Consider the following 19,102-nt stretch of genomic DNA (forward strand, 5'->3'; position numbering starts at 1 on the left):
TTGAGAGCCAAATTTTTTAAACTTAAACTATATAGGTAGGTACATTGTTATTAACTTAATTAGGGTACTCCTAAGGCTTAGGAAGAGCCACACTCAAGGGGCCAAAGAGCTGCATGCAGCTTGCGAGCCGCAGTTTGCCGACCACGGGGTTAGAGGCCCGGTGCACGGATTTGTGCGCTGGTGTGGTCCCTTGGCCTGGCCTGCAGGAATCTCTGACATCCCCTGAGGGGTCCCAGATTGTGAGAGGGCAGTTCTCAGGTGGCGCCCCCCCGGAATCTGGCTCCCTCCTCTCTGGGTCCAAGTGCTTCACCCAAGAAACGCAGCTACCAAGTCGTCACAGCTCAGCAGCTCCTGTGTTGAGCATCTGTCCCCTGGTGGTCAGTGCGCATCATAGCTACCAGTCGGACAGTCACTTAGGCTTTTATATATATAGATTGCCCACAGAGGCTTAGCTATATTACAAATGTTCCTTTAAGTCAATGTAAGTGAGGAGGGGAAGAAGTAAGATGGGAGGTAACTGAAAGCCCTAATAGGAACATTCATCCTATTTTATGCACCTGTAAATTACGCAGAATTTTCTTCCCAATGGCAAGAACTTCACTCAGTTGAAGGTAAGTAAGTTGGCCAAAGATTGGACTGCATGTTTTATGTATACATTGTCTGTTTTGTATATTTAGGACCAAAAAAATGAGGCATTTAGAAAAAAATATTACCTTTGTTTTCTGACGTATCCTCTGGCAGTGAAAGTAGCCCAAATTTTCACAATATTTGGCAGTTGAAGTGGGGATCTGTTGTTTGGTATGTGCATTTAGTTGTATGATTGATTAAACATAGCCCTCTTTAAAGATATAAAAATGTACATTCAAATTCTTTCTTCGCCGAAACCGGTTTGGCTCAGTGGATAGAGCATCGGCCTGGGGACTGAAAGGTCCCAGGTTCGATTCTGGTCGAGGGCATGTACCTGGGTTGCGGGCACATCCCCAGTGGGAGATGTGCAGGAGGCAGCTGATCAATGTTTCTCTCTCATCAATGTTTCTAACTCTCTATCCCTCTCCCTTCCTCTCTGTAAAAAATCAATAAAATATATTAAAAAGAAAATTCTTTCTTGGCAGGCTTTGATGTTTTCTGACTTCATTTGCTAAGATTTTTGAATAGAATAAGTAAATAAATTTTGTAACAGATATTAAAGCAGTGTTCAGAAGAGTCTTTTTTTTTTCCTAGCTGAGAAGAGCAAGAAGAAATACTCTGTCAATTACACATCCCTGACAATTTACAGCTACTTTCAAAACATGCACAAAATAAATTGAAACCAGTATATTGAGCCTTTGAGTTGGTTTTCTTGGGATATTTAAGACCATAAACTTACAGTTGCTATCTTAGGCCCTTTATATAAATACTTAAAGGATTTTTTATGTTACATGTTACTGGCAAACCAAATATAATATTAAATAAAATGAACTTTTTATGATGTTAATGTTTTCCCAAAATTTTAAGGAAACTTGTTTTTTCTTTTCTTTCTTTGTAACTTTAGTATGTTTTCCTTTGCCAGCTGTGGCAATTCCCTTAGTAAAATTACCTCTAGACAGCAGATTACAAATATTTAATAGATAATTTTAACTAATTATTAATTATTAACAGTTAAATTTGATATTGGAGATTTTTAAAAAGCAACTTTTTGAAGCTAATACCCTTTCATTATTTTGTAAATTTTTTAAAAATTGATTTTAGAAAGAGAGGAAGGGAGAGGGAGAGAAAAGCATGGATGAGAGAGAAACACCGATTGGCTGCCTCCTGCACAGCCCCTACTGGGGATGGATCCTGCAACCCAGGCATGTGCCCTGACCAGGAATCGAACCAGCAACCTCTTGATGCATGAGTCTATGCTCAACTGCCGACCACACTGGTTGGGCTAATTTATAAATTTTTAATTGTCAGCTTGCCCGCTCATCTTTATGATTCTCTTCAGAGAATGTTTTATAGTAATATTTTAAGAAATCAAAACAATTGAAATTCTTTTATTTAGGTTACTAATATTATGTGGAATTTATTAATTTTAGGGATGTTTCTGTGTTTAACATTTTTAAAAATATTTTTACTGATTTTTTTTTTTAGAGAGCAAAAAGGAGAGAAACAGTTTGCCTCTTGCATACACCCTACTGGTAATTAAAATCAGCAACCACTCAGTGCACAGGATGATACCCAACCAACAGAGCCACATCAGCCAGGGTTACTTTAAAAAAAAATTTTATTGAATTTATTGGGGTGATAAAGGTGAAAGAATTAAGCAAAACCTAATTGTTGTCATGTTACAATTCTAAATAGAGTTTGTATAGCAGTATGTCAATTTATATTAGGAATATTGTGTAATCAAGTAATTTAAGGCACTAAAACTATCTTTTTAAATCTAATGTATTGGGATGACATTGGTTAACTAAAATACATCATCTGTATATTGTACTGTGTGTTTATTACCCCAAGTCAAGTCTTCTTCCATCACCAGTAAAACTCTTAAGGTATTTGTTTTATTTTTTTTTTAATTTAGGATATCATGTTAAAATGAAATTGAAGCCCAAATTGGAAAGTAGGTCATTTTTAGGGGGATATTTTGTTATGTTTGGATAGTGTTCATCTAAAATGTTAATAATGAATTGCTGGTGGTTCTGAATTGCTCCCATTTGTTAAATTTTAATTTATAAATTAGAGCAAGCCTTTTATATTTAAAAAAATGTTCATTTTGTCTAGTCCAGTGATGGCAAACCTATGACACGCATGTCAGAGGTGACACGCGAACTCATTTTTTTGGTTGATTTTTCTTTGTTAAATGGCATTTAAATATATAAAATAAATATCAAAAATATAAATCTTTGTTTTACTATGGTTGCAAATATCAAAAAATTTCTATATGTGACACGGCACCAGAGTTAAGTTAGGGTTTTTCAAAATGCTGACACGCCGAGCTCAAAAGGTTCGCCATTTTTAAGTTTCTTCTATATGACAAGCACTGTAATTTTAAAGAAGAGCTTTACAGTTTATAGGCTTACTCAAACCCCGCATACTTGCAACCACCAGAATGATACTATCAGTAAGTTTAATTTTCATCTCAGAAAAATGAGTTTCAATGAAATCAAGTTATTTGCCACAGGTCGCACAGCTAGTAAAGAGAATGCCTTGATTCATCCAAAATAGCTGCTTCTAGGTTTCTCATCTTTGCTTTTATATTTTACTAGTGCCCCGGTGCACGAAATTTGTGCACTGGGACAGGGGGGTCCCTCAGCCCAGCCTGCCCCCTCTCACAGACTGGGAGCCCTTAGGGGGCATCCTACTGACGGCTTGTCTGGCCTCCCTCTGCAGGAGGCGACTGGGCTGATCAGGGGAAGGCACCAGCCCCATCACCCTGTTGCTGCAGCCACTGCTAGCCACCACAGCTGCCAAGGTGTTTTCATCAACACGGACTCCAGTCCCTTCACCACAAAAAAATGACAACTTTCTTTAGGCATTTTCAAGATGTGTCTTCCATAGGATATGACATTTCTTTCTTTATTTTTTTTTAATCCTCACCTGAGGATATGTATCCATTGATTTTTAGAGAGTGTGGAAGAGAGAGGGAGAGACAGAGAGAAACATCAGTGTGAGAGGGACACTTTGATTGGTTGCCTCCTGCATGAGCCCTGACCTGGGCCCTGGTACATGCCCTTGATCATAATCAAACCCAGACCCTGCGGTTGGCAGGACAAGGCTCTATCCACTGAGCCAAACCAGGTAGGGCAGGATATGACATTTCTTAGCCCTCCAGCAGCGGACCTTTGTTTTTTCCTCCAGGAGTGTGGTGGAAAACTCTAGATCACCTTCTTAGATTCTTATAACCCAAGTTACCAAGAACACTGCAAGTGGTGGCATACAGGGAGCTTAGCCAATGAGTGGTCGGAAAAGGTGTTTACACTGCAACTGTTTTGGCTCAGTGGATAGACCGTTGGCCTGCAGACTGAAGGGTCCCAGGTTTGATTCCTGTTAAAAGCATGTACCTTGGTTGAGGGCACATCCCCAGTGGGGAGTGTGCAGGAGGCAGCTGATGTTTCTCTCTCATCGATGTTTCTAATTGTCTATCCCTCTCCCCTCTTCTCTGTAAAAAAAATCAATAAAATACATTGTAAAAAAAGTAAAAGGTGTTTCCTCTACAGCTCATGCACAGAGGACCCCTGTTTTGTGTCCACTGGGCTAGGGGCGTGTCCCCCCCCCCCCACTGGGGGGGGACACGCCCCTGAGGCCAGCAGCCAGCCCTCCGCGTTGTGGACGCCAGGGCTGGGGAGCATGTGGAGACTCTGGGCTGCATGCAGGGTGGCCACCGGGTCTCCACACGCCCCTGAGTCCAGCAGCCAGCCCCGCGCATTGTGGGTGCTGGGCTGGGGGGCACGCAGAGACCCCGGGCCACGTGCATGGTGGCTGCTGTTGGGGGCACACCTTCCAGATGGGCAGCCCCGCATTGTGGGCGCCAGGCTGGGAGGCGTGGACTCGGGCCACCATTTGGCACCAGCACATGTGCAAGCGGCCACGGGGTGGGAACATCTGCTTGCCGCCTGCGCCTGGAGGCCCGGAGTGGCCGGGGGTGTTCTGGGACCCTGGCCATTCAGGGCCTATGTGTGGGCCTACAGGCTAGGAGCGGCCTGGGTCCCGAGAATGTCCATTTTGTTGGGTTAATTTGCATACTCACTCCTGATTGGCTGGTTAGGCATAGTGGAGGTATGGTCAATTTACATGTTTCTCTTTTATTATATAGGACTAGAGGCCTGGTGCACAAAAATTTGTACACTTGGAGGGGAGGGGGGTCCCTCAGCCCAGCCTGTGCCCTCTCGCAGTCTGGGACCCCTCGGGAGATAACGACCTGCTGGCTTAGGCCTGCTCCCGGGGTGGCAGAGGGCAGACCTAATCCCTAGGTGCAGCCCCTTGTCAGGCTCAGAGCAGGGCCGATTGGGGGGTTGGGGCACCGCCCCCTGTCACACTCAAGGCAGGTTCGATGGGGAGGTTGCAGCACCACCCCCTGTCACACACAGAGCAGGGCCCATCAGGGGGGTTGGGGAGCTCCCCCCTGTCATGCACAGAGCAGGGCCCCACAGGGGGTTGGGGAGCTCCCCCCTGTCAATCACAGAGTAGAGCCGATAGGGGAGTTGGGGCACTGCCCCCTGTCACACACAGAGCAGGGCGGATCAGGGGGTTGGGGCTCCATACCCTGTCACGCGCAGAGAGGGTCGATCAGGGGGTTGGGGAGCTCCCCCGGTCACGCACAGAGCAGGACCCATCAGGGGGTTGGGGAGCTCCCCCCGTCACGCACAGAGCAGGGCCACCCACTGTCACGCACAGAGCAGGGCCCATCAGAGGGTTGGGGAGCTCCCTCGGTCACGCACAGAGCAGGACCCATCAGGGGGTTGGGGCGCCACCACTCTCACACAGGGCAGGTCCGATGGGGAGGTTATGGCTCTACCCCGTCACACACAGAGTAGGGCCCGTGGGGTGGGGGGCTTGGGGTGCCGCACCCTGTCACACACAGAGCCGCAGGGCGATCAGGGGGGTGGGGAGCTCACCCCTATCAGGCACAGAGCAGGGCTGATCAGGGGGTTGGGGCACTTTCCCCTGTCAGGAACAGAGCAGGGCTGATAGGGAGGTTGTGACCCCGCCCCCAGTCACACACAGAGCCACAAGGCGATCAGGGGGTTTGGGCGCTGCCCCCTATCACGCTGATCCCGGTGCCGGGAGGCATATTACCCTTTTACTATATAGAATAGAGGCCTGGTGCATGGGTGGGGGCTGGCTGGTTTGCCCTGAAGGGTGTCCTGGATCAGGGTGGGGGTCCCCACTGGTGTGCCTGGCCAGCCTGGGTGAGGGGATGATGGCTGTTTGCAGCTGGTCACACACCCTTCAGGGTGGGGGTCCCCACTGGGGTGCCTGTCCAGTCTGGGTGAGGGGCTGAGGGCTGTTTTCAGGCTGGGACTGAAGCTCCCAACTGCTCCTTTTTTCTTTTTCTTTTTTTATTCTGGGCCAGCTTTAGCTCTGAGGCTTGGCTCCAGCTCTGAGGCCTCAGCTGCTGAAAGCAGGTATCTGGTTTGTTTAGGTTCTATAATAGAAATTCTGTATCAACTCCAGCTCTGAGATCCCGGCTCACTGAAAGCAGGTTTCTGGGGTTTTTTTTAGCTTCTATATTTGTTACAATGTTCAAACTGCAGGTTCAGAGGCCGGCAAGGCAGGCGGGGAATGTTGGTTTCCTCCATCATTGAAGCAAGCAAGCCTCATGTTAGTTTCAAGCTGCCTGGCTGCCGGCCGCCATCTTGGCTGGCAGTTAATTTGCATATCGCCCTGATTAGCCAATGGGAAGGGTAGCGGTCGTATGCCAATTACCATGTTTCTCTTTTATTAGATAGGATTAGTGGGATGTTTTTGGTTCCATTTTCCTCCTTCCATTCTCCATGAAATGGACTCCAAAATCAGGCATGTGTATCTTGAAGGTCACATTTCCTTTTGATTCTGGCTAAAATCATTTAAAAAGAGGACATTGAGGTGTGGATCTTTATACCTCACAGTACTTTAGGGAGATGTTAGTTAGGAGCTGAAATTTTTAAAGGTATGGGGTTTGGAAGTAGAAAAATGAATGGAGCTCTTCAAGTTAATTTCTTATGCAAACTGACACAAGGGTAAATGCCCAAGAAAAATGTAGAGAATTTACTCCTATCTTCCTAGATTAGTTCTGCTAATAATGTACACAGGTGTGCTTTACAGTGCATGATACAAAACTTATCAGTTATTGCTATTTTCTACATGCTATGTATGTTCTCTTGCCAGTTGCAAAATCTAGAACTTTTTCCCTTTCTGAGTTTAATGGGTTTCAGGTACAGTTCTCAGAGAGTGCTTCAGGGTTCCTGGCTTAACCCATGAGTTTAACTTAGTTCAGGGTTCTTGTTTTGGAAAGTTTTTGTTTTTGTTTCTTTTTTTCTTTGTTGGGGTGGGGGGAGAGTTTTAAAACATTCTTTGAAGTACTCTTACAGGGCAGTGAAAAGCTAGGAAAATTCCAGGGCAAGTGGAGTAGGGAAACTGCGATAAAAAGTTTAAACAAGGCCAAACAGTGTGGGCAATTAGCATCTAGTTCGTAAATAACAAGCCATTATCTTTCCCAGCCAAGGACACTTGAGAGCAAATGATTAAAATCCTCCCTAAGGAGAGACTGCAGAAAGGGAGGGGGAGAGGGGGGGGGGGAAAGGGGGCAGTTTTACTCCTTAAGTAGAGAAGCCAGCAGTCTCAAGACTTGGCAAGATAAAATTACAAGGTACTTCTTGTGAATTCTAGGAAGGCCACAGCAAAGTAAAATGGGACCTTGAGAATCTATAGAAAAATATTCAGCAGAGCAATTTTGAGACCTATAGACAGACCCCCACCCAACTCTTGGATTGCCAGATGTATAGATTTCCTTGCTTGTTTAATAAAGGTGCATGCTTGTGTTTATAAAATTGACTTCATCACAACACAAAGAGAAGAATCGAGGTTGGGGACAACCCCCTCTAACTCAGGGGGCTGTCCAGTAACACCTCTCTGGTATTGAGCAGTGCGTCTAACACTACCTCTTAGTTTTACTTGTTTAATTTGTCACTCTTCCTTTGCACCCTCATTTTTAAAAATGGCCCCAAATCAGAAATATCCAGGGAAAATAAGACCATTTCACAAATAAAACATTTAGTGTTTCGACTTTCTTATGCCAGTTATTCTTTGGTATCATTTTAATGATTTGGACTTCTTTTCCTAACTAAGACTTCAGAGCAGTGTGATAGTGGGGTTTGAGTAACTCCATAAATACAGTAAAACTGAATTTGAAACCCTGGTAATTTGAATTTTATAACAAGTCTGTTATAGTATATATGATTATTAGTGGGAAAATATTCAAGTAATTTAACTAAGGACTCATGTGTTGTTACATGGTGGATTTCTCCTCTCTACTTTTAAGGAATGGGGTTTTTCAATGGGCTTTGAAAAGCCATTAAGACTGACCAAGTTGAATTTGGTTCATGGCATTTACATTGATTTTATTCATATTTCACAATGCCATCTTTTCTAATCACCTTCCACTCATCCTTTTTTTAAAAAATATTTTTGTATTGAGTTCAGAGAGAGAGAGAAACTTCAATGAGAGTGAAACATTGATCGGCTGCCTCCTGCATGCCCTCTACTGGGGATCAAGCCTGCAACCTGGGCGTGTGCCCTGACCGGGGATTGAACCATGACCTACTGGTTCATAGGTCGATGCTCTGCCACCGTGCCACACCAGCTGTGCACCTTCCACTCATTCTGATCGTCATCCAAGGATCAGAAATGTTAGTTTCTAACAGATAAGGCTCCAGGTGTTCTGTCAACAAAGATTGATGTAAAGATCAGACAGAAATGGATTATCTTAATTTTCTCTGGTCTTGCCACCTTATTTCTAATAAATCAGTTCTGCTTTATTTCAGCCTTTAAAATAAGAGAGTTTATTTTTCAAAGGTAGATAAAGCAAGTCAGGTTTGGCTAACTGATTATACCTACACAAATCTTTGTTGTTTTTAATTTTTTTTATTGATTTTTTACAGAGAGGAAGGGAGAGAGATAGAGAGTTAGAAACATCGATGAGAGAGAAACATCGATCAACTGCCTCCTGCACATCTCCTACTGGGGATATGCCCGCAACCCAGGTACATGCCCTTGACCGGAATCAAACCTGGGACCCTTCAGTCCACAGGCCGACGCTCTATCCACTGAGCCAAACCGGTTTCGGCCCTACACAAATCTTTGTATTTGGAGACTATAACTTAGAAATATAGATTGGAGTTTTGGTTTTTTTTAATCTTTTTATTTAATATATTTTATTGATTTTTTACAGAGAGGAAGGGAGAGAGATAGAGAGAAATCGATGAGAGAGAAACATCGATCAGCTGCCTCCTGCACATCTCCTACTGGGGATGTGCCCGCAACCCAGGTACATGCCCTTGACTGGAATCGAACCCGGGACCTTTCAGTCCGCAAGCAGACGCTCTATCCACTGAGCCAAACCGGTTTCGGCAGATTGGAGTTTTTGCTGTGGTTGGACACCATTCTTTTTTTGGTCAGTATGCTTGACCATCTGCATTTAGATGGAAGTAGCCTAGACTGGGGTAAGGTATTGTGGTGATAGTAGAGGGTAAGGGAAGAAAGGATAGCTAAAGGGGAACTAAAAGTTCTTCCTAAAATACAGAGCTCTTCCTAAAATAACTAGAGGACAGAGAGGAATGGGGTTTGGAGAGTTAATGAGGAATGAAATTCCCTAGTTTCCAGAGTTTGGGTGTCATACTTTTCAAGCACAACAGCCTCAGAAACAGGTTAGGGAAAGCCCCACATAAGTTTTGCTTTTTAGTAGTAGGGTGATTACAAGGGATTGTTGGTGAAATTTTAATGTCAGATTTGCTGTAGTAGTAATAGTGGTTATTTTTCTTGTGAGATCAACCTTATTAGGAAGATATTGTTAGCCCCATTTTGCAAATGAGGTAGCTGAGGTATGGAAAACAAACTTGCTCAATATCACACTGCTAATAAATGGTAGGTTTTACACTCATCTCTTTCCAAAGCCTTGCTTATTACACATGTCACTCCCCAATTGGGTTAGTTTTAGCACCAGCTTTGTCAGAGACTTGCTGAAGTGGCTTTGGTGCCAATTATGTTTAGCTGAATAAAGCTGAATTTGATCGCTAAATTATTTCTGTGGTACTTGTGATTCTATTATTTTAAATTTCTTATTTGTTGATGCATCTTCCTAATCTCTAAAACATACTTCCATTGGAGGCTTAATTTTCTTAGAATCTTGATAAGCCTATATTCTACTGATTAAAGTTACTCATTTGGAGACAAATATGCCATTTTTTCCTAAAGGAAGGCTTATAAAATGCAGTTTAGGAAGTGTAAAAAAGTAATTAGAAAGATTTCTATCATGAAAATGTGAAGATCTCCACTAGCTCATTTCTCAGTGGAACTTGTGAAAACTATTTTTTTAAAAAGACAATTAGCCCCTGCGAGGTAGCTCTGTTGGTTAGAGCATTGTCCCAATACATCAGGGTTGTGGGTTTGATCTCTGGTCAGGGCACATAAAAGCATCAACCAATGAATACATAAATAAGTAGAACAACAAATCTATTCATATTTGAACAGTCTGTAGGAATCTATGGTGTTTGAACCAAGACCTAGACTGCCCTGTACAGTGCTGTAGCCAGGAGCACAGGCTCTCTCTCCCGCAAGCTCCCAGGCCAAGGGCTTTCTTTCAGGTAGAGCAGGACATCAGCATTTCTCACCCTTCCCCTAGCTATTCATTACTGAAGCTAAGTCCCAGTGAGTGTGGTTGACAGATGGGGGCTCCCTTCTTCTGCCCAGGCCCCTCTCATGGAATGGAAGCTCTACTTTAGTGCTCTGGGCAGGGAAGACTAAGGCTATAATCACCCTTGCCCCACCTTATAATGCGGTGGTTCTAAGCTGAACAACTGGAGTAAAGGTGTCACTCAGAGAGAAGCTTGCCATTGTCCCCACCACCAGCTCCAGAGACCTGGCTCAGGTTTTTCCTGGAGGAAGAAGCAGGCCACAAAACAGTTTCTAGTCTCTTCCCAAAGGCCTCAAATAAAGAGTGCTCTTAACAATAGAGAGCGTGGTGAAAGGCAAGTGAATGGAGCTACAAGAAACAAGCTAAACTGTAGGCAGACTCATTTGCAGGAGAGAACCAGTGAATAAGACATTTGGGAAGAGCCCTCCTAATGTCAGAACAAATATCAAACACTGACCTTAAAAACCTTAGTTTGTAGAGCAATGTATGGCACAGGGCACTATTGAAAACAGTTGAGTAATAAGACTGTAATTAGTGAGTTTAACAGCTGGGTGCAGTCAAGAAAAGAGCAAGAAAGCCCTTCCCAAACCTCTGTCATCCCAGGATAATTGTGGGCATACCAGGAGCTGAAACATCCTGAGGAGCAACATTAGACTCTTGGCACTGTGGGAGGAGAAAGACCTCACTAAAATAATCCAGCCATTAACTAAACAAATAAGCAAATAGCAATAACAAGCCCTGGGTGGGGGAGGTCACACAGAGTTGTTGCAATACATTATTTAAAATGTATAAGTTTCCAACAAAACATTAATGAGACATAGAAAACAAAAAGCAAAATGGCAGAAGTAAACAACCATATAAATAACTAAATGTGAATGTATTAAACAATACAGTTAAAGGGTAGATATACTGGACAAAAACAAACTATACAGATGGCTAAAGGTGGAGAAGGTATAGTAAATATAAGTAAAAGTAGACTTCAAGGAAAAAACTAGAGGCAAAGTTTATTTGATAAGAAAAGGGTCAATCTTTCAGAAAGACAATTATAAACATAAACAGCTCTGAATACATGCAGCAAAAAGTGACATAATTGGAGGGATAAATAGACAAATAATGTATGGGGACTCAATACCCCACTTTCAATAATGGGTAGAATAACTAGGAAGAAAAACAAAGATATAAAAAGCTTGAACACTATAATCCAACAAGACCTAACATCTACGGAACACTATCCAATAACAAGAATACACATTCTGAAGTGCATATGGGATATTCTCCAGAATACACTCTATGCAATGCCATAAAACAAGTTTTGTTAGATTTAAAAGGATTGAGATTATGCAGAGTATATTCTCGCACTATAGTGGAATGAAATTGGGAACCACCAATGGGGAAATTGGAAAATTTACAATTATGGGGATGCTAAACAATGCTCTCTTAAATACCAATAACCAAAAAAAAAAAAAAGGAAATTGTGCCACGCCAGCATTGCCAGGTTCGGTGAGCCTGAGTGGGGGTGGTGAAGGATTGAGAAAAGACAGACAAGAGAAGAAAGCTGGGTCTCAGTGGAACGCTGCCCTCTCTGATGGAGAGAGACAGTGCCACGGACTACAAATCGTGTCTTTACTTTATAGCCAGATTCCACGAGGCAAAGTAAGGGCATGGTCAAGATGTTTACAACATTCTCATGGGTTTCGATCTACTCAACTGCATGCACCTGAACTCTCTCAAGCCCACATCACTCAGGCACGTGGGGCCACGTGTTGGGACCATAGGTTCAAGCTCACAACTACAGCTGTTGGCTACAATTGTGCTGGGAGGGCCCTGCCCTCCAAGCTGGGACTTGCACATGGCAATGAGAGGACTGTGCCCTCTCATCAGTCCAAGGCTTGAACCTGTCCAAACACTGTAGCCGCTCTCCACAGGAAATCAGAAAATACATTGTTTGAATAAAGATGAACTAATACGCCAAAAGTTATGAGATGAGTAAAGGCAGTGCTCAAAGGTAAATTGATAGATGTAAACAGCTATATAAAAAAAGGGAGAAAGCTTTCAAATCAATAACCTAACCTTCCATCTTAGGAAATTAGAAAAAGAGCAAACTAAACCCAAAGCAAGCAGAAGAAAGAAAATAATAAAAAATAGAGTGGAAATAGACTAGAAAAGTAACAGTATATTAATGAAACAAAAAATTGGCTCTATGAAAATATCAACAAAATTGACAAACCTTTAACAAACCTTTAACCTCACTAAGAAGAAAATAAAGCTAGATTCCAATTACTAAAATCAAAGGGATCTAAGATGGCAGAGTTGGAGTCTTCTGAGGGTCTCTCCTTGGTTGCAGGCAGCAGCATTCTTGCCATTTCCTCACCTGGCCTCTTCTCTGTGAGTGTACTTGCTTGATCTGTTTTCTTATGAGGACATCAATCATATTGAGTGAGGGCCACACCCTTATGACCTAATTTAACCTTAGTTGCCTCTTTAAAGACCCTGTCTCCTAAGACAGTCATATTTAGGATTAGAACCTCAGCATATGGGGGACAAAATTCAGCCCACAACAAACTGCATGCAAACAAATTAGATGACACACATGAAGTGGAAAAATTTCTGGAAAACTCAAACTTGTAAAACTAAGAATAAATAGAAAATCTGGATAGACCTATAACAAATGTTATGAACTGCATGGCTGTGTCTCCACCCTCCCCCACCTGGAAATTCATATGTTGAAGCTATAACCCCAAATGGGATGATATTAAAAGATTGGAGTTTTGGAAGGTAATTACGTTTAGATGAGGTCATAAGAATATAGCCCCATTATGGGATTAGTGTCCTTAAAAGAAGGCAAAGAGACTAGAGCTTGCTCTCTCCTGCCATGTGAGGATAACAATAAGAAGATGGCCATCTGCAAGCTAGGAAGATGGCCCTCACCAGATACTGAATCTGCCAGCACATTGATCTTGGACTTTTCAGCTTCCAGAATTGTTTGCTTTTTTAAACCATCCAGTCTATGGTATTTGTGTTATAGCAGCCTGCACTAAGACAACAAATAAATAAATTGAATTCATTATTTTAAAACATTCCATAAAGTAAACCCCAGTCCTAGTTTCACTGGTGAATTCTACCAAATATTTAAAGAAAAATTAATATTAACCCTTCAAAAACCATTGCAGAAAATAAAAGAAAAATGAATACTTTCCAACTCATTCTATGAGGCCAGTATTACATGGATTCCAAAATGTGGCAAAGATATCAAGAAAAGTACAGACCAACGTTCTTTGAGTATAGGTAAAGATATCAAAAATACTAGTAAACCTGAGGGCATGAGTGGGGGTTAGGGAGGTAGACAATGGGGGAATAAGGACACATATGTAATACCTTAATCAATAAAGAAAAATAATACTACCAAACCAAATCCAGTAACATATAAAAACATACAGACAATACACCATGATCAAGTGAGATTTATCCCAGGGAAGCTGTTTGGTTTAAAATCTAAAATCAATTGGGGTAATGCACCATATCTACACTAATAAAAGAAAAGATGCTAATTGACTGTACCTTCGCTATGCCCCAAGCCACACCCACCAGCCAATCAGAGCAACTAACCTAACCAAGATAGCAGCTGGCAGCCATGGAACTGGAGCAAGAAGGAGGCTTGGTTGCCCAGGCAATGGAGGAAGCCAAGCTTCCCACCTGCCCTCAGCTGGCTGTGGCCTCCACTCATGGCAACAAAGTTTCAATTATAGAAGACAAATAAATCCCAGATACCTTCTTCCAGCCAGCCTCCACTGGGAGCTTGGGTGGCTGGAGGCTGTGGCCACCCTACAAACAGCCATCAGCCCCTCACCCAGGCTGGCCAGGCACTCCTATATAATAAAAGGGTAATATGCAAATTGAATTTAACAGCAGAACGACTGGGAATGACTGGTTACTATGACACACACTGACCACCAGGGGGCAGATGCTCAATGCAGGAGCTGCCCCCTAGTGGTCAGTGCACTCCCACAGGGGGAGGTCTGCTCAGCCGCAAGCCAGACTGATGGCTGCCAGTACAGCGGTGGTGGTGGGAGCCTCTCCCGCCTCCTCAGCAGCACTAAGGATGTCCAACTGCAGCTTAGGCCTGCTCCTCGCTGGCAAGTGGACATCCCCTGAGGGCTCCCGGACTGCCAGAGGGATGTCTGACTGCCAGCTTAGGCCCCATCCCCTGGGGAGCAGGCTTAAGCCAGCAAGTGGTCATCCCCCGAGGGGTCCCAGACTGAGAGAGGGCACAGGCCGTGCTGAGGGACACCCCCCCCCAAGTGCACAAATTTTTGTGCACCAGGACTCTAGTTAATAGAATAAAACAAAACTACATAGAGGGTAAGAGATCAGCCAAAGGACTTGTATGCATGCATATAAGTATAACCAATGAACACAGACAGTAGGGGGATGAGGGCATGTGCTGGGGGATGGGAGCACCCAGGGAGAGGTCAATGGGGGAAAAGGAGATATATGTAACTTTCCTTTTTTTAATTTTATTTTATTGTTTCAAGTATTACAAATAGTAATACATATGTTTCCTTTTTTCTCCATTGGCCTTCCCCCAGCCTCCCCTACCCATATGTAACTCTCAACAATAAAAAATTTAAATTGGAAAAAACTACATGATCTTGTTACTACAATTAGAAAAATAGTCTATCAAAATTCAACTAATCGTGATAAAAACATGTTGCAAACAAGGAAAAGAAGGGAACTTACTCAACCTGATAAAGGGCATCTATAAAAAACAGTTAATATCATACTCAATAGATAAATACTTAATACTTGTTCTTTATGTTCAAGAACAAGATAGGATTTCTGCTCTCTCTACTTTTATTGAACATTGTCCTGGAGATCCTAACATGGGTAGTTAAGAGAAATCTACAATAATAAAAGACAAAGATGCTAATTGACCATACCTTTGCTACACCCATCAGCCAATCAGAAGAGTAAGCAACAAAGATGGCCATTAAATTTGCACACTGCAGGCGGGGCCGGCAGCGCCTGATGCTGCCCGCAGGATCCAGGCCTGGGATCCGTGACCTGGCGTAGGAGCAAAGCAGCAGATAAGGGAGAAAGCCGAGGGCGAAGTGGCAAAGGGAGGGAGCGAGGCAGTGGAGAAGGGAACGAAGCCTGCCTTGGTGGGCTTTGCTCCCTTCCCTGCTTTGCTCCAGTCTCAGGAAGCCCTATTCTTGCAGGAATAGGCCCGAGGAAGCCCTATTCTTGCAGGAATCTTCCTGCAATGGGCCTCTAGTAAATAAATAAAAGGCATCCAGAGTGGAAATGAAGAAGTAAAATTATCTCTATTTGCACATTACATTATTTTCCATATTGAAAATCTTAAAATAATACATGTAAAAGCTATTAAAACAAATGAATAAGTGCAACAAGTTTGCATGACACATGATCCAATATGCAAACATTAGTTATATTCTTACACACTATTGGTGACAAATATAAAAACACAATCAAGAAAGCAGTTCAATTTACAATAACATTAAAAAGAATAAAACGTTTAGGAATATGTTTAATAATAGACATAAAGGGCTTGTACAGTGGAAATCACAAAAAAGTTGAATGAAATTAAAGATAACCTAAATAAATGGAAATAAATCCCATGTTCATGGTTTGGAAGACATAATATTAAAATGGCAATATGGCCAAATTGATATACAGATTTGTCTAGCAAAATTCCAACTGGCTCTCCCCCCCCCCACCCCCCGCCCAGAAACATCATAAACTCACATGAGAATGCAAGGGACTCAGACTAGCCAAAACAATTCTGAAAAAAATAAAGTTGGAAAACTCACACGCCCCAATTTCAAGGCTTACTAAAAACTACTATAAGATTTGATACTGACAAAGATAGACATAAAACAGTGGAATATAATTTAAAGTTCAGAAATCAGACATACATCTATGATCAATTAATTTTTGACAATGATGCCAAAACAACAATGGGGAAAAAATAGTTCTTACAATAAATCGTGGTGTGACAACTGGACATCCACATGTAAAAGAATGAACTTAGACCACTATATCAAACCACATACAAAAATTAACTCAAAATGGATCAAAGACTTAAAGCTAAAAGGTAAAATTATAAAACGCTGATGAAAATGTAAGTACAAATATTTATCACATTAGATTAGGCAATAATTTCTTAGATAAGACACCTAAACAGCAAGCAACCCCCAAAAATAGAAAAATTGGACTTTATCAAAATTAACCACTTTGATGCTTCAAAGGACATTATCAGGAAAGTGAAAAGATAGATCACAGAATGGGAGAAAATAGTTACAAATCATATATCTGGTAAGGACCTAACATCCAGAATATATATAGAGAGAACTTTTACATCTCAGCAATAAAAGATGAACAACCCAATTTAAAAAAAGGACAAGGGATGTGAAGAAATATTCCTCCAAAGAACATAAGCAAATGGCTAATAAGCAATGAAAAGTTGATCAACATCATTAGTCACTAGGAAACTGCATATCAAAACCACAATGGGATACTTTCCATCCACTACGATAACTATAATAAAAAACATAATAAATATTGATATGTTATTTGTGAGGATGTGGAGTAATTAGAACCCTCATACAGTGCTGATCAGAATGTAAAACTGTGCAGCTGCTTTGAAACAATAGTTTGACAGTTCCTCAAAAAGTTAGAGAGTTATCATATTCTGCCAATTATACTCCAAGGTATATACCCACGAGAATGGAAAATGTATGTCTACCCAAAAAGTTTTACACAAAAGTTTACAGCAGTAATCATTCATAATAAGCAAAAAGTAAAAATGACCCAAATGCTTATCAACTGGTTAATAAAGAAAGAAAACGTTATATACTCATACAATGGAATATTATTGAATCATTAAAGGGGATGAAGTACTAATACATAACTACAGCATGAATGAACTGAAAAATATTATGGCAAATGGAAAAAGCCAGTCAAAAAAGGCCATATATTGTATGATTTAATTTATATAAAATGTCCAGAATAGGCAAATCTACAGAGACAGAAAGTAGATTAGTGACTACTTAGGGTTTGGGTGGAAAGGGTGGGGGAGTGCTAATGGCGCTTTTGTCGGAAGTCATGAAAATGTTCTATAATTAGATTATGGTAATTGATGCACAACTGCACATGCTAGTATACTAAAACTCATTGAATTGTACAATTAAAACAGTGAACATTATGGTATGTAAAGTATATCTGATAAAAAGGTCTTAAGAAATTTATAGTGCCTTGAATAAGAACAAACTACTAAAATCAGATTTTTTAAAAAAAATTATTTAATTTAATAGGTTTAAATAACATTTCTAGCATCTTTTTAATATTTTTGTCTCCCACTCACAATTGAAAAATTCAAAACAAAATAAAATGAATGTGACAACTTGGAAAAAATCTCCTTTCCTGCTTATAATTTACCGTTAACACCGTAATCGCACATCTTCTACCAGGTCTGAATCAACCACCAGTAATAATATGAAATAAATATGAGTGGTATCCAGAGATAGGTATGTGGAAAATAGTAATGACCCCTTGGATATTGCAAATATTTTGCTGAAGGATACTTATCCATGCATGTTGAAATTCAGGCCAGGAAACTAAGATGACAGCATAGATAAACACCGGGAAATTGCTGCCTCCCACAACAACGTCAGAAAAACAATATAAAGACAAAGCGGACATCATCCAGATCTACAGGAAAGCTGGCTGAGTGGAAATTCTACAACTAGAAGGAAAGAAAAGCACACTGAGAGCCAGAGGAGCTGCGGAAGTAAAGTGCAGAGGTACGGAGGCTTGAGAGTGTGGTAAGGGGCTGGCACCTGAGGACGCGGCTGTCTTTTTTAATCGGGAGGGAGTCACAAGCTCCCAACTGCTCTGAACTCTGGTTCCGGGAAGTCTCTGGGGACCCAGGACTCATACGGGGAGAAACTAGACTGTCTGGCAGCGGGCAGAACTCGGAACTTGAGGTCGGCTTTCCCTCAGAGGTGCTTGCAGCAATTACTGGGACACTGAGATGCGAGGCCCCTTAGGGCAGGGCTGAGAATCCGCCATAGATGTTTGCTCCGCCCTTTGTTTCCCTGAGACCCCGCCCCACCCAGGCTGCAGCAGAGGCTTTTGCATATGAATGCCCCAGCCCTTTGTAACCTGAAAATTACCTAACTGCAGCTGGGCCAGACAGACCCAGAACTTCCAAGAGAAGGCCCAAGGCCCCACAGCGGCTTGCATTGCTTCACAGCTGGGCCTCATCAGGGTACCTCCAAACTCTAAAAAGGAAGGGGAATCTGCAGTTCTCTTCATAGCTCCTGCTGTGTAACCTCAGGCAGAGGCTAAATTAGCACCTCCTTAGATCCAAGAGCCAGTGTACCCAGTGGTCAGAGGGGGACCATACAGATTACAACTCCTCAGATCCATAAGGGACACACTCAGGGTGCAGACTCAGTGAGCACCAAAACCCCACTGAAGCAAGTCTTGCCCCAGAAGGGTGTCTTCAGCACAGAAGTTCTCCCACTGCAGACACAGCTGATTCTCACTGCCAATTGGCCTGGAGGTCAATTCCTCCCAGTGATCCTACAACAATCAAGGCATAACTACAATAAGACTGTGCAAAACGCCCACAAGGGGGTACACCAATAGTGTCCACCTCAGGTAACTGGGGAGGCTGAGCCACTGGGTCCTATAGGACACCTAGCACACAAAACCACTCTACCAACACAG

Source organism: Myotis nattereri, assembly GCF_964212035.1.
Source record: "Myotis nattereri genome assembly, chromosome: X".
NCBI lineage: Eukaryota > Metazoa > Chordata > Mammalia > Chiroptera > Vespertilionidae > Myotis > Myotis nattereri.